General features: G+C 40.8%; 1 protein-coding gene across 4 annotated transcripts in view; it reads left to right on the top strand.

The window, feature by feature from the left end:
- The first annotated feature begins 2,665 nt into the window (after positions 1-2,665).
- Positions 2,666-14,198, top strand: part of LRRC4C (leucine rich repeat containing 4C) — a 1,206,407-nt gene continuing 1,194,874 nt past the window's right edge. For all 4 annotated transcript variants that reach the window (XM_032357772.1, XM_032357770.1, XM_032357771.1 and 1 more), the window contains exon 1: positions 2,666-3,506. The gene's annotated coding sequence lies outside the window, so the exon portion shown is untranslated. The remainder of the gene's footprint in view (positions 3,507-14,198) is intronic.

The raw sequence follows: 14,198 nt of genomic DNA, 5'->3' as shown, positions 1-14,198 counted from the left end.
TGATGTGATCAGTTGTGGAATTGTTGAATTTGGAACTATCCTCATTACCTGGGGTCTTTTCTTGCGTCTTTAAGCATTTTCATGTTGGTGCTTGGTGGTCTCGTTGGGTTCATAGCAAGTCTTGATGGGGAAGCAGTAAACTGTCATCTGATTTTCTTTCTAATATGCTGTTCGGGTCAAAGTAATCTCAGACAATTAATCGAGGAAGCAATGTCTTTGTTTACATGAGTTTTGGAGCACATGGATAATTGCATAAATGTATTTGTGTGTATAATAAACTTTAAAAAGTGGTCCTGGGGCGCCTGGGTGGCTCAGTGGGTTAAAGCCTCTGCCTTTGGCTCAGGTCATGATCCCGATCCTGGGATAGAGCCAGGCATGCATCCAGCTCTCTGCTCAGCAGGGAGCCTGCTTCCCGTCTCTCTGCCCGCCTCTCTGCCTACTTGTGATCTCTGTCTGTCAAATAAATAAATAAATAAAATCTTAAAAAAAAAAAAAGTGGTACAGAGTCACTCAACTGTAGGTTTGCAAAAACAAGATCAAAATAACTATTTGTAAAATAAATTTACAAATACCTCCACGTCAAAAGAACTGATTAAATGGTTCTACTTCTTTTATCAGTGGCTAACAAAAAGACCAAGCTAATATGGTAAGAAACAAACATCAACTTTATAAGACACATGCAGTAAGTACTTTAGATCACTTATTATGTGTCAGGAAATATGCCAAGCCCATATTAAATATTAATGCATTCCAGTCCCCACAATAATCCTATTATGTATGGAATACTTTCCTGCTTCAAAAATAAGGAAGAGAACAGGAGGGAATCTGAGGGAGACATTGTGGAGACTAACCATCTGCTATAAGGAAGACCTAAAATTTGAACCTAGGTCTGCCTGCACTCCCAATGCCCAAACTTTGAAGACCTCTTTGTATTGGCATCTGGGCTAATTAAGGCTGGGATTTGGTTGGTACTCGTTAATTATATTAAATAAAAGCTAAGAGGATATGCTAGGTTTTTAAAGCCTTTCACACTGTAACATACGTGGGATTGTTGATCACACATAATTCTTTGTGTATTTTGTCTATATGCTGTTTATTAATAATGTTCAACTTCCAAACATGAATAATTCCTTTAATAAGATATGATCAAGATGAAACAGAATTGTTTTTAGATGGAAGCCTTAAACATTCTATATTGATTTTTCATTACCAGATTTTTTCCCCACCAATTTGTGCTGAAGTTTAATCTAGTAGTTGCTCTGTTACAAACAAGGAGATTTTTACATGCTACATTTTATAGAAAAAAAAATCCTAACCCCTAGAAAAGTTAGCAGCATATCTAATGTTAGTGGCAGAGTGTATATATATCTTCTTTCTAATATCTGTAACAGATGATGTAGAGTTTGTAAACTAGTGATTTGAGAGAGACATTTGGGGGAAATGCAAGGTGTTCTCCAAATAAAATCCTTATTTTCACCTTCAAGTTTTATAAAAATGTAGTATTTCAGATTAATTGATTAAAATCTGTTAAATTAGATTAAATGTTTGCAGTTGGTAAAATTTTTTCCCCTATATCCTCTCTTGTGACATCTGCTGACAACTCCTGGTATTGCAGCGCTCCATAATTCATCCTTATCTGCCTTCTCCAACTGTCCAAGACTGAAATATTCCGATAATACCAGTTTAATTCACCTTAAGGAACTTAGTGCATATCCTTGACTAAAGAAGAGGTATTGTAATATGAGACCCAATTCTAGAAGAGAAATGAGGCCTCCAGAGGCCGAGGAATTATTCACTTAACATATTCATATATTTTCTCTCATTGCTTGTCACTAAAAGAGATATCCTACATTTTTTCCCCCTGAAAACCCCAAACTGCTTCCATTAAAAGAACATTATATGGAGTAATATTTACTATGGACCGTCATCAACCAATCCCGCTAATGACATCATGGCACTCAGATAATTCTCCACAATATGACTGCTATGTGGTTAAAAAACTGCATCAGAGTAAAACTGTGAAGGGATAGAGTCTAAACCTATATTAAACATGAATGAACCGTACCTAGATCCCCGCACACATCGGTGCATGGCTATAAAACCGAATGCATGAGCAAACTTTTTATATTACCAGGAATCCATTTATCCATTGTCCCATCAGTCAAATTCAGATACTTGTTGCCAGCTCCAAGATTTATAGGCTAGAGCTGGTTTTTGAAATTGCTTTGTATTTCCATTGAACAGCCAGGGCAGCAGCATGTTAAAATTTTGCCTTGCTCTCCTTGGAGCCTATTTATAACGCTAATTTGTCTCCCTGGACATTTTTTTCCCCCCTCTCTCATTCAAATGCTAGCTCTAGGCTTCCGAACATTAACCACCCCCCCCCTCTTTTTTTTTTTTTTTTTTTAGCCCGAACAAAATACTGTCCTAGACAATGCCACTGCAGGACCGTGATGATTCCGATGATGATCTAGTCCTTCTAGGCAGGTTAGAGACAATGTTGCCTTCTGGCTGGAGATGGATCCCCTGCCCTCCCCGCAGACACGCAGGCACACACACACAGCACGGGAAGTACACATTTACTGTACTGCGTGCCCGCTGCCTTGAAGAACTGTAGCTAACCACCTTATTAGTATTCTTGCCTCCACCGTGTCTCACTTGCAGCATCAGAGGGCTGAGCAAAATGCAGTAGAACAGGGACAGACACAGCTCTGGCAGTCATCTCAATGCAGGCTGCCGGTTGTTGGGGGTGGGGGTTGCCGCACATGAAGATTAATAACCTTGCCGTAATCCGGGGCACCCTGCGAGCAGATACCTCTGCTGATTGACCTGCTCCCGGCTTGATGAATCTGCCCGGGGGAGAGGGATCCGGAATCTACCTGGTCCTGGCCCCCCCCTCCCCCCGATTTTGGATGTTCTTTTGATCCTACACCGATCTGGGAAGGTAACCGTGAGCCTTACCATCTGCAGCACACAGCAGCTATTGGAGGTTACTACTGACAGTTTTCATTACACTGGGGTGTGTGTGTGTGTGTGTGTGTGTGTGTGTGTGTGAGTGTGGGCGCCTGCTTTTGCGTGAAAGAGGATGTGCGAGTGTCCATGAGTGTGTGTGTGTGTGTGTGTGTGCGCGCGCGTGTGTTTGTGTGACAACCAAAGCAGGTATATTACCGTACAGTAGGAGATTTCAACAGCGTGAAAATATTCTCGGGGCACTTGGACTCACAGTGTGGAGCCCCCCAGCCTTCACTATCCCTTTCCTTCCCCACTCTCCCCCTCTCTCTTTTTGCCTTTGATGAGTTTTTGGCTTACTTTTTGGCGGAGTCTCTTGGACACGTTTTTGCTGGTGCTGGAAGATCAGATAAATGGAACCTTTGAAAACTGATTATTTTTCTCCTCTGTGACTTAAAAAACAAACAAACAAAAAACAAAGAAGAAGATAGAGTAGTGCAAGATAAGCTAGAGGATTTTAAATTTTCCTTGGTGAACTTTGAGGATCCATAAAGAAGGTAAGTCACGGGACTCCTTAGATCTTGGTCCTTGTTTTCTTGCAATGTTTGTGCTTTCCTGTTTGTTTTCAGAAATCCTTATGCAGTTTATAAGTGCGGTTTTTAGAGCCTGTAATGCTCAGAAGAACTCAGTGTGTGGCATTTTGGGGCTATTTTCATGCCAAAGAGATTATTTCCATTTGTATAACCATCCCCCATCCCTCTTCCTCTTATTTATCTAACATTTTCACAGTGAATTCTGCTTCAGTGCAATCTGGGGGAAAAAAAAAAAAAATTCCAGCCTTCTCCCTCCCTGAAATACTCTCTAAATTTGAGGGGGGGGGGACCAGAAAAGCAACGGTCAGAGGCTCTGAGTAAGAGGCAAAGTGTATCTGCTTAGAGATTGAGGGTGGGGGTTGGGGGACGTAATCTGGACTTTTATGATAACTTAATAGTAGACTTTTCCCCCCATGGCCCATACTTTTTTCTGGAATAGTTAAATCTCTGGAGAGTAACAAATGTGTGGAATACAGAAAAGCTGTTTGAACAGCTCTTAATTGGAACAGATGAGAACAAAGTGGAAATTGTTTAGTATTTTGAACGTCCTTTTTTGCACGGATTCTCTCGCGATTGTATCTCATTAACCTTTCTGCATGCTCTGTCCCCTGATTAAGACTAGTGTCTCTCATTTTGGAACATCCCCTTACCCTACGTGGTCCCTAGAGAAGGGAGTACAGTTGCAGATTGCTCCTAATTGTCTACTCTTGGCTGTAAAAGCAAGCAGGCGGCATCAGAATTCAGGTGACTTTTGTCAAACATCTTCCCTAACTCTGTCCCTTTAGTGTTTCCTGGTGGTTAGCTGTACCTTTATTTATTTATTTTTTTCCCCCTTTCCCTTTCCTTCAAAGTAAAATGTAGATAGTGTTTCACCTATTTCCATCCTGAGGTGACTTAATTAAAGCAAAGTAGCATTTCACTGTGTTAGCATCTGTGTTCCTGGAGCTGTATTTTTATCTCTGCCCTGGCATCACTTAGCTTCTCCCAAGAAGTAAGAATCCCTTATAAATGTATTTCTAAAATACTGAGCCCCCCAACTAGAAACAATAGAGCTTCGTTCAGTCTTCCTCTTTCCGTACATGTGGATGGTTTATCCTAAAAGGAATGGTGAGATTTCATGGAATGTTGGCCAACTCAAACTGTTGCTGTGAACATTTTCATGGAAGAGCTGACAGGTACGTTAGCTAAAGAGGCAGAGGAGCGCACAGAGAGGTGTTTCTCCAAGTGGGGAGGTCTGTGTGTAGATAGGGAGATGATGCAAATTGTAACCTGAGCTTTCTTCGGAGACAGCTGCGGGTCAGAGACCTATTGGGTCATCCAGCTCCAGAGATGCTCCTATTCAAAACATTAAGACTATTTTCTCTAAAAGGGATTTCCCCTCAGTCCTGAACTAAAAACCAAGAAAGAAAGAAAGAAAGAAAGAAAAAAAGACTTAAAGATGAGCTTATACCCTGGTCTTGCCCCTGGACTATCCCTTCTGTCTCTCTGATGTTTTTGCAAAGTGGTATGAAAGAAAGCATTTAAGGAGGGCCGATGTAAGAGGTAACGCCCCCCGCCCCCCGCCCCCATCCCTCCAACCCCCAGCTGGCACTTCGTCCCCTCACTGCTCCTGGTGAAGATCCTCTGGGAAAACTCTCCCGTCAATAGTCCGTATAATGTATGATCTGTCATTCTTGTCAACTATTTCTGCTTAGGATATTTTCATCGGTTACTCAGAGATTCCAGTTACATTTCCTTTATCAAAAGGGGCTTAAAATTTTTTTTTTTTAAATGACTTGAAACCTAGGAGAAACTCCAAATAAAATTTCATTTTCTTGGTGGAGCAAACAACCTAGGCAAATGTCCTAAAGGCAAATGTCCTGCATGTACCGGAAACACAGGGTACCCCTCTGAGGAGCTTGTAGAGAGCCCTGAGGCTCCAGCGCTGGGGAGGTGGTGTGGGGAGGAGACGGGCAGGGGTTTGTGTCTGGGGAGAGTGGTTCCTCACACTCTGCCTCCACCATTCCCATTCCATAGGTTGGGCAGCTCCTCAGGAACCTGCAGCTTTGGGTAACAGTGCCAGGTACAAGGGACAGTATGTTACATCTTCTATTTTGTGTGGGGACTGTTCTGCATAAGGAGAAGCCCCTTGAAAAATGTCGTTCTGGAAGTTGGCAGTTGAATGCCTCTTCTTCCTGAGGCTACTTAATTCTGACTGCTTCTCCTCCCATTCATATTCTCACCCAGGATGGGTATATTTAGACTTGTGGTGTTGGTTTAAAGACAAAATTAATTGCAGATTATTCTCAACAGCGTCTTAAAAATAATAAGGATAACATCTTAGCTTTTGTGTGTTTGAGATTTAGTAATTGTAATGAGTGAATCTTCTAGCGATAGCAACACTTTCATTATCACTTATTTTCAGCTAATAATAGAAGTGGGGTACAAGCCAACTCAGGGTATGCTGATTTTCGTTTCTGCAATGAGCAAAGCCTCTCCTTGGTAGGTCAAGGTTTCCTGATGATGTTTGAGCAGTTGTAACTTTGCATCTTTAATAGCTTAGGTTGAGCAAAGGTACACAGCTTTCAATCAGAACAGGCTCCAGATCTATAACTTTCTTCTGTCTTTTTCCAGATTTGTTTTGTGATAGAGCTTTTTTTTTTTTCCCCCCCTTGGTTTAACAGGGTTTGTTTTCTTACATAGTTCAGAAAAGAAAAAGAAAAGGGCTGGAGGGAACTTTTTTTTGTTTCAGGACAGGTAAGTTATCAGAGTTGCCAAGGAAAAGGCTGGAGTTCCCTAGAAGGAAAAAAAAAATGCAGAGTTACTTATTTTTTTTATTGTAAAAGAATTAATTAGGAAAGGGATGCCTTGAGTTAATTTGGGGGAGAATAAAGAAAATTCCAGTTCCTTCTCTATTTAGTTCCAGTCAGTTGGCCAGCCTTTCTGTGGATCCTTGCTTGCTCAAGTGAGCCAACCAGGCCCAACATTCTCCAGTGTTTCTATGTTTTTAAGACCCAGGGCACTTAACACATGAATGGCTCTTTCCTTCTGTAACAAACAGAGCTGACAGCTGGAAAGTCAGCTACTGAGGATCTTTAAAGGAAGCCAGAAAGCTCACCCCGGGAAACTAAAGAGAAAAAGGGAGCTCTTGCAGCTCTAGCCCCGGAGGTGGGTGAGGACCCGGTGGACTGAACTTGAAGTTTTGATTGCTGAGTCATTACAACAGCCTGGAGCTGTGTTTTAGCTCCACGGACAGATGCTGACTTTGGGGCTAATGCTAATAGAACAGGCTCCAGCATCCGCCTACAGCAGAAAATGCACAGTCCTGGGATGAAGTAGATATAGTCTCTGATGACCCATGCTTGCTTGTCTATCTATGCTCTTGTTCTTGATCACTTAAAAACAACTTTTCATGGTTCCCCCATTGCATCATGAAGGAAAAGATGGGTTAATTAAAGTGCAGCTAGAACAGGGGCATTACAGTGGACTAAATCAATTCACATAATTATCTGAATCCCCATTTGGGACCGCTCAATAGTCACAGAGAGAAGAGGGGTTGTGGGGTTAGAGAAGAAAGGCCTTGGTTTGAGAATTAGGTGTCAGTCAAACATTGACAGTGCTGCTTGATGGTCAGTAAGTCCCTCAAAGTCTCAGAACTCTGATATCTTCCTATACAGTTTAGAAATGTACATCCCTAACTTAGAGTGTCCTCATGAGATTTATGGTGAAATAAAATGATCTGTGATTGCACATTGCTGTGGAAATGTAAGGGACTATGGTAATGATGACTTCAGATTTGTTTTAAGACTACAAAACAATTTCTTCTATATGATTTTCAATTGATTAAAGAACTGCTCTTCCTGATGGGTGGACAGTATTTGTGGTATTAAAATTGGGGTGTTTCACAAGTGTGACTGTACCTCATCTCAGGAAGTTCTGTGGAACACTCTTGGTTGTGGATGTGTGTATGTGTGCACGCATGTGCATATGAGCTTACATACATGTGCAAGTAACTGACCAACCTGTGGATGGTATAACTTCAGATTCATGAAAAATAGAAATGCGATGACCCTAATCCACTGTTGTTGAGTGTCAAAACAAGGATAAAGAAAGACTTGGGCATTTAGCCTTTTCTCCGGGAATACACAGATCATTACAGGGTTTGTGGGTTCTAGAAAACTCTAGTCCACAATGAGGCTGTTGGCTAAAATTTGAGTTAAACTTGGAAATTGTATCAATAGAATATTTATAATAACATAGGTCATGTTGATGATTGTCACACTAAGTTATGTTTGGGGGACAGATAGGCCAGGACTAAAGGACTGAGCTAGAGATCATTTTGACAAGAAAACATATTGGTGATGAGCACTGGCTTTGGAGTTGGACAGACCTGGGGATGGATATCTAATCTTTGGGAGCCTCAGTTATCTCGTCTGTAAAACAGGGACAATCAGTCCTTCAGTGAGCCTCCATGATGTATGAATAAATGAGCATATTTGCATTTAACACTTGAATAATGTGGGGATTAGGAATGCCACCCTCTAGGTATTAGAAAAATCTCCTATAACTTTTGACTCCCCAAAACTTAATAGCCTCCTGTTGACCAGAAACCTTGCTGATAACATAGTCAATGAACATATTTTGTAATATGCAATATATACTGCATTACAATAAAGTTAGCCGGAGAAAAGAGAATGTGTTTAAGAAAAGCCTAGGGAAGGTCTATTTACTGCACTGTATGTAAAACACCCACGTCTAAGTGGACCCGCACCTTTCAAACCTGTGTTGTTGAGGGGTCAATGGTATAGCACTTGGTAAAATCCTTAACACAAAACTGGACCTTTGTAGGTAGTTCACCTCTGTTCTCTCCCTCTTCCTTATCTGGCTTAAGAATTCGGAAGACCACTCTAATTTAGTATATTTATGTAACTTATGTGGGTAGGCAAAAGCCCCAAATGTAATCTGAGAGCTAAGTAAAATGGGAGAGAGAGAACGATATTTCTGTAAATTAGCTCATTTCATGTACCATGATTTCATCCGATCCTTTCTCAGAGCAACCAAAGTGCCCTTTCCAGATGTCACCTCACTTATGCTCAGAACTTCCAAAATGATACTGAATGTAAGTAGCAAGAATCCTGTGCATCCGTCCATATGTGGTTGCAGAAACACAATTCACATGTCAGCAAGTGGTGTTAACACTGCTCTTTATCTAACATCTCGTTTTGTTCACAGCCAATGAAAGGATGCATGTTTATTAAACACCTACCAGGTACAAGCACTGCGGTCACTGCTGTGGGGAATCTAGAAGGCCTCTCCCTGCTCCTGCTTCTTTGCTGCAATTCCTGCATTTGTTTGCTGGAATTGCATGCTGCAGTTCTAAGGCTATCCCCTGGAATCGGGACTTGATAGAACAGCATTAAGATTGCCCTGCACGAAGATGACCTCTGTGGGGCTGTGTCATTGTGTGTGACCTTTATTTAGTTCAAGAACATAGTGCAAAAGATGTAGAAATCCTTGCTCCTGTTGGAGCTGAGCTGAGCCGAGCTGTCAGTGAGGAGTTCAGTTCTGCTTTGCTAACTCTGCACGGCTGGTACCACTTGACCCAGGTATTTCTGTTCTGCCAAGTCAGCCTTTCCCTAGGCACGAAGGGAGCAGGGTTTTGTCCTTCAGATCGTGGGTTTTTCTATCCTTATAATGAATGGGTAGAGCCTGTTTTATGGCTTGTCGAGAAGGAAGACAAGAACCATGTTCCCTGCATTTTAAGGCTCCATCTCTTAAAATCCAAATCTAGTAGAGTAAGAAAGGGACAAGGGATGTCATTTGGTCAAAATAGTAAATGCTTGAGGCTGTGAGAGAGGCCAGGAAACTTGCATCAGGATTTGTGGTTAGAGCAGGCCACCGAACTAAATCAGTTCCCTGGGTAATATACTGCAGGTGTGCACTGAGGGGGATATCATAAATTATAACTCATTCTCTCATAGTCAACAAATAGTCTTTGTGCCAGACCCTGTGCCGCATAAGTTATGTTATTTATACTTCTCAAAGAAAAGTAAGACTGCATTCCCATAAATTTAAAAATTCCTTTGCCCCAAATTCTGACTGACTTCATTCCTTTGCCCCAAATTCTGACTGACTTCAAAGCTCTATATAGTCTTTCTATGTATACATAAGGATGCATATTCTATATATACACCATATTGATTTTTTTCTTAAGTTTTTAGATTGCAAACCCAATGTTTCTTCACATAAAGTGTTGATTGGGGACAGTCGAGAAGTAAGTCTTCTTTAAATGCAAATCAAATAATCTTGCTGTCATGATAGGGCTCATTCTATCAGTGGAAAGATGTGACCTTTGTCTCTAAGGGACCTCCGAAGGGCCACCTCCTTAACTAATGGGTTCCTGATAATAATAAATCATCAGTGCTTTGAGGTAGAGCCCAACGTTGACAATTACCTGAATCTCGGAACGTTTGGTATCCTGTGCCATATTGGCCATTGGTAATGGCAAAAGTAACTAGAGTTACAGGATGTGGGACAAAGAAATGAGGGTCCCCTTTGTAACATTAGATCATAAGTAGCATTGGACAGTATTTGCAGAAGGCACATTATGGGTATGTCTCTCAGTGTTTTTCTACTCATTAGTTAGGTAACTTTGTATGGACTACTTTTGTAACTTTTTCCCTCTTCGCTTGTGTGGTTGTTGTAAAAAGGACCTAGAACAGAGGCTGTAATTTAGTTGGTGTTAATAAAAAATATATCCTAATATTCACTTAAAATGATTAGTAGTAGTACGATTTAGGAATCTCCGATTGTGTATAAACCTTGTACTCCACAGTGCCAGAGGTTATTAAAATTGTTACCTCACATGAATGAACAGAAAAGTGAATATCCAGGTCTGTCTGACCATAAAAATATGAATGAGAGGAGGAAGATTATCTTTCAGCCGTATTGATGTCAGTGGGGAACATGCTGATGGAAAAAGTGATTTGGCTTGGAGCATTCAAGGAGACTCGAGAAACAGAACCAAGTCAGAACTTCATGTGCTGAGGAATTTTCCCTATTGTTTGATTCTAACATGCTGTGAGCTTGGGAATGTCACTCATTGCTTGTCTATAAACAGGAAAAAGGGTCACATTTGAAAGCTTTCTTGATAAAGAAAAGTGGTAACAGTCTTCCTTTGACTTTCTGCTGTCAAAGAAAAAGAAAATTTCAACTCTGCCTTTTCCTTCATCTCTGCAAAATTTCTCTAGCTTTTGTGTATAGTGTAAGTATATATTTTAAACCAGTTTTTGGTGTTCTAGCTCCTCCTTTTTAATATATATGAGCAAACCAGAGTTCTGTTTGGTAAGCCATTCCAAGATGGGAGATTTAAATTTTCGTTTAGAACGTCTTGATATTTTTTTCTTTTTTTATATTCGTGATGTGGATAACAAGTCCCAGAGTCCCAGAAACAAGACCAAGTGAGCACACAATGGTTCAGGGTATACTTCTTTGGAAAAATATGTTTGGACTTAAAAATTTTGACCATACATGCTAGGAACCTTGTGGACCCTTAATGTGGAAGAATCATGTCAGTAATTTTTTTTTTTTTTTTTTTGTACAAATGGAGACCAGTGTTGGGATAACAGTAAAAAGTTTGAGTAATCACTTTAATAAAGCAGTTTGAACAATCACTGGAATAAAGGTGATGTTGTACCTGAAAAGGAGTGAGTGATTGGTGATAAAAATAGTGGGTGGACGAGCTAACATTTTTCCTGTTGAGGGCATTTCGTATGAATAGTGACAAACATGCTAAGGAGATAGATACACACAAGCAAAAGATTCCACTCACACTTCTTCTAAAGAAAAGCCATGTTTATATGTGACTTTGGCCCAGGGTCTTTCTTCTACTAAAGAATGTGGACTATATTAAATATTAAACATTTTATCAGTTAACTTGCTCTGAATCCAGTGCCCCAAGTAAGAGCATATATACGAGTAATCTTAAGTTTTTCTAAGTGTCTCTTGACTGCAAATACTTTCATGAATTGGTATCTGTCTTGTTCACAGATGGCTGAGTTCTTGTGTTCTTCTGGTAGATGCTTACCTCCTTTATCCCGTTCCTCTTCTTTGACTTATCTTGCCTCACTGCCGTGATTCTACTGGATGCTTGTTTGCCCCTTCAAGTTCGATTTTTATCTCTCCCATCACTAAAGGCACTGTGCATTTTTTTTCCCTAAGTTTTCACTGAATAGAATTCTATATTTCTTATCTGGTGCATGTTTTCTTCCCCCAAGGCTCATTTGACTGGAACCATATATATAATATTATATGTTATATATACTTATAATATTTATTTATTTATTTAATAAAAGATTTTATTTATTTATTTGACAGAGAGAGATCACAAGTAGGCAGAGAGGCAGGCAGAGAGAAAGGAGGAAGCAGGCTCCCCGCTGAGCAGAGAGCCCGATGCGGGGCTTGATCCCAGGACCCTGGGATCATGACCGGAGCTGAAGGCAGAGGCTTAACCCACTGAGCCACCCAGGTGTCCCTATAATTATAATTTTTACATAAAAACTTTATATAAAAATTATATATTTTTCCCTACTCCATAATCTCAGAACTATGACCTTGATCTAGATTAAGGTCACACTTTTGCATAAGTAAATCAGAGTTCTCCATGAATGTTTTTGTGGGTAATATCCTTTCACATCTGTGGTCACTTCAAGTGGTATCATTTCTTGATGTGTTTATTGAATGCCTGCCACGTTCACTATTATATCAGTTAGAGTGTGGAACACAAAGTTGTAAGCAAATGATTTTTCCCCTCGAATGTGTTAATATATTATTGCTAATGTTACATTAGGAAAAATGAAATTAACTTGCTAAACAAGGCAACATCAAGTTCAGAACCAAAAAATGGAGTCGATATGAATGATTTACAAAATATAGTTATCACTGGGGAGTTTGTGGTTGGGGAATTTCAAGGAGGAAAGCTGAACTTGGGTTTAACCTGAAATATAATGTGAAGTGACCATTTTTCTGAAGAAGAAATGGAAGAGATTAGGACTTCCCTGTGTCCTCAGTAAGTAGTTGGTGGGTCCTGTAGAAGGCCTTGGGGAAAAAAAATCACAAAATTAACACAGTAGCTATCCTACATTTTAACACTATGATATTTTCGGCGTGATGCTAGGAACTTCAGTTGTGAAAAGAAAGTATGAATGATTCTCAGGGTAGGGATGAGGAAACTCAACCGCGGACAACCCCTGAGGTGCTCAAGGTCATGAGACCCTACATGCAGCTCCTAATGTTTGCCGAGATGCCTCTGACTTTAGAGCCCACTTGATTCTTCCCATTCCGGTCTTTATCCTTACAAACCCTTACAGCTATACAGTATTCTCTACTTTCCCCTATTGCCTTTCAAATTGTTCTATACGCTTCTGGGTGAAAACCATTTGCTATAACTTTTTTTTTTTTCTTACCTTAATTTTCCTGGAATCTTTTCTTCCAGTGATTGCCAAAAAAAGAGCTTGGAAACAAAGATAGATGTAAAGACTCCTCTCTGGCGTCCTCACTTTCTCTTCCTTATCGAGATCTGAGTGTGTCCCTTTTCTTTTTTCTGGAAGGGGAGCTAGTGCTTTATACAGATGGTCCGTCGGACAGACAGATGGTCCAGACTTCTCTAATGGTATGTTCGAGAGAGAAACATGTCTGCGAACTGCCAGCTCAGAATGGAATGGCACTTCACACAAGCATGAAGAGTTGATAGAAGAAAGTGTTCTCTGACCTTCCAGATTTGAGCCCCATTCCTTAGTTTGGAATTCTTAGAGATAGGAGAGAGACTTCCTGCTGTGAGTAGATGGCACTTTCTTTTCCTCTCCAGCCAGAGGGCTTATGGTTCCACTACAGTAAACAGAACTTTACCAGAGGGTTTCATCAGGTACCATTTTTCTTGGTTTAGGGACTGGGTCTCAGACAAGGATCCAGGAGAAGCCAAAGGCAGACTCTTGAAGTTAGTCCACTGTAATTCTGACCATGTCACTGGAAAAAGAGTAACAGCAGAGGGTTTTGCCTATCAGTGGAAAGCCACTAATCAAATTGATTTCTTGATCATTAGTATCAATCTCTGTGGGGCTGGTATAGACTGCCTGCAGAGCTTTTGGCTAAATAACCCCTTGACTGTCTCCCCTGATGAGCACAGAGCTAGGAAATTCAGAAACTGAAAAATGGCTCATTTCCTCTTCCTATCTGGGATCTGAGAGCTGCTCCAGAAAAACCAGCCCTCCCCAACATCTGTTTTATACCCATGCTACCTCCCATAGTGGCTAGTGATTTGAGGGTCCACGGTAGGAGATCTTTCCTCCTCCTTACTAAGCGAAGGCCACCGAAGATGCAAGAAAGTCCTGTCCAGCAACGGCTCCCATTTCTGACATTTGCTCAGACCACCTTCCCACCTGCTGGCTTGCTAGGACTTCCCCATTTCCTGCTTCCTTCTTTCCATCTTTTTCAGCTCCTTCAGTCTTCCACTCCAGATCCAAGTTTTCTAGCATCTACCTTGGGCTTACCTCCTTCTGGTAACATCTTTGCTTTCACATCTGTATCCTTTGTTCTAGTCTCCTCCTGCACACTTCTAGTTTCAAGCAACCTAGGGTTTCAGACAAGGAAACATTGCTTCGGCTTGCCCCAGCTTGCTAT

The sequence above is a fragment of the Mustela erminea genome, chromosome 9 (genome assembly GCF_009829155.1).
Source record: "Mustela erminea isolate mMusErm1 chromosome 9, mMusErm1.Pri, whole genome shotgun sequence".
NCBI lineage: Eukaryota > Metazoa > Chordata > Mammalia > Carnivora > Mustelidae > Mustela > Mustela erminea.
This window is presented reverse-complemented; position numbering and strand designations above follow the sequence as displayed.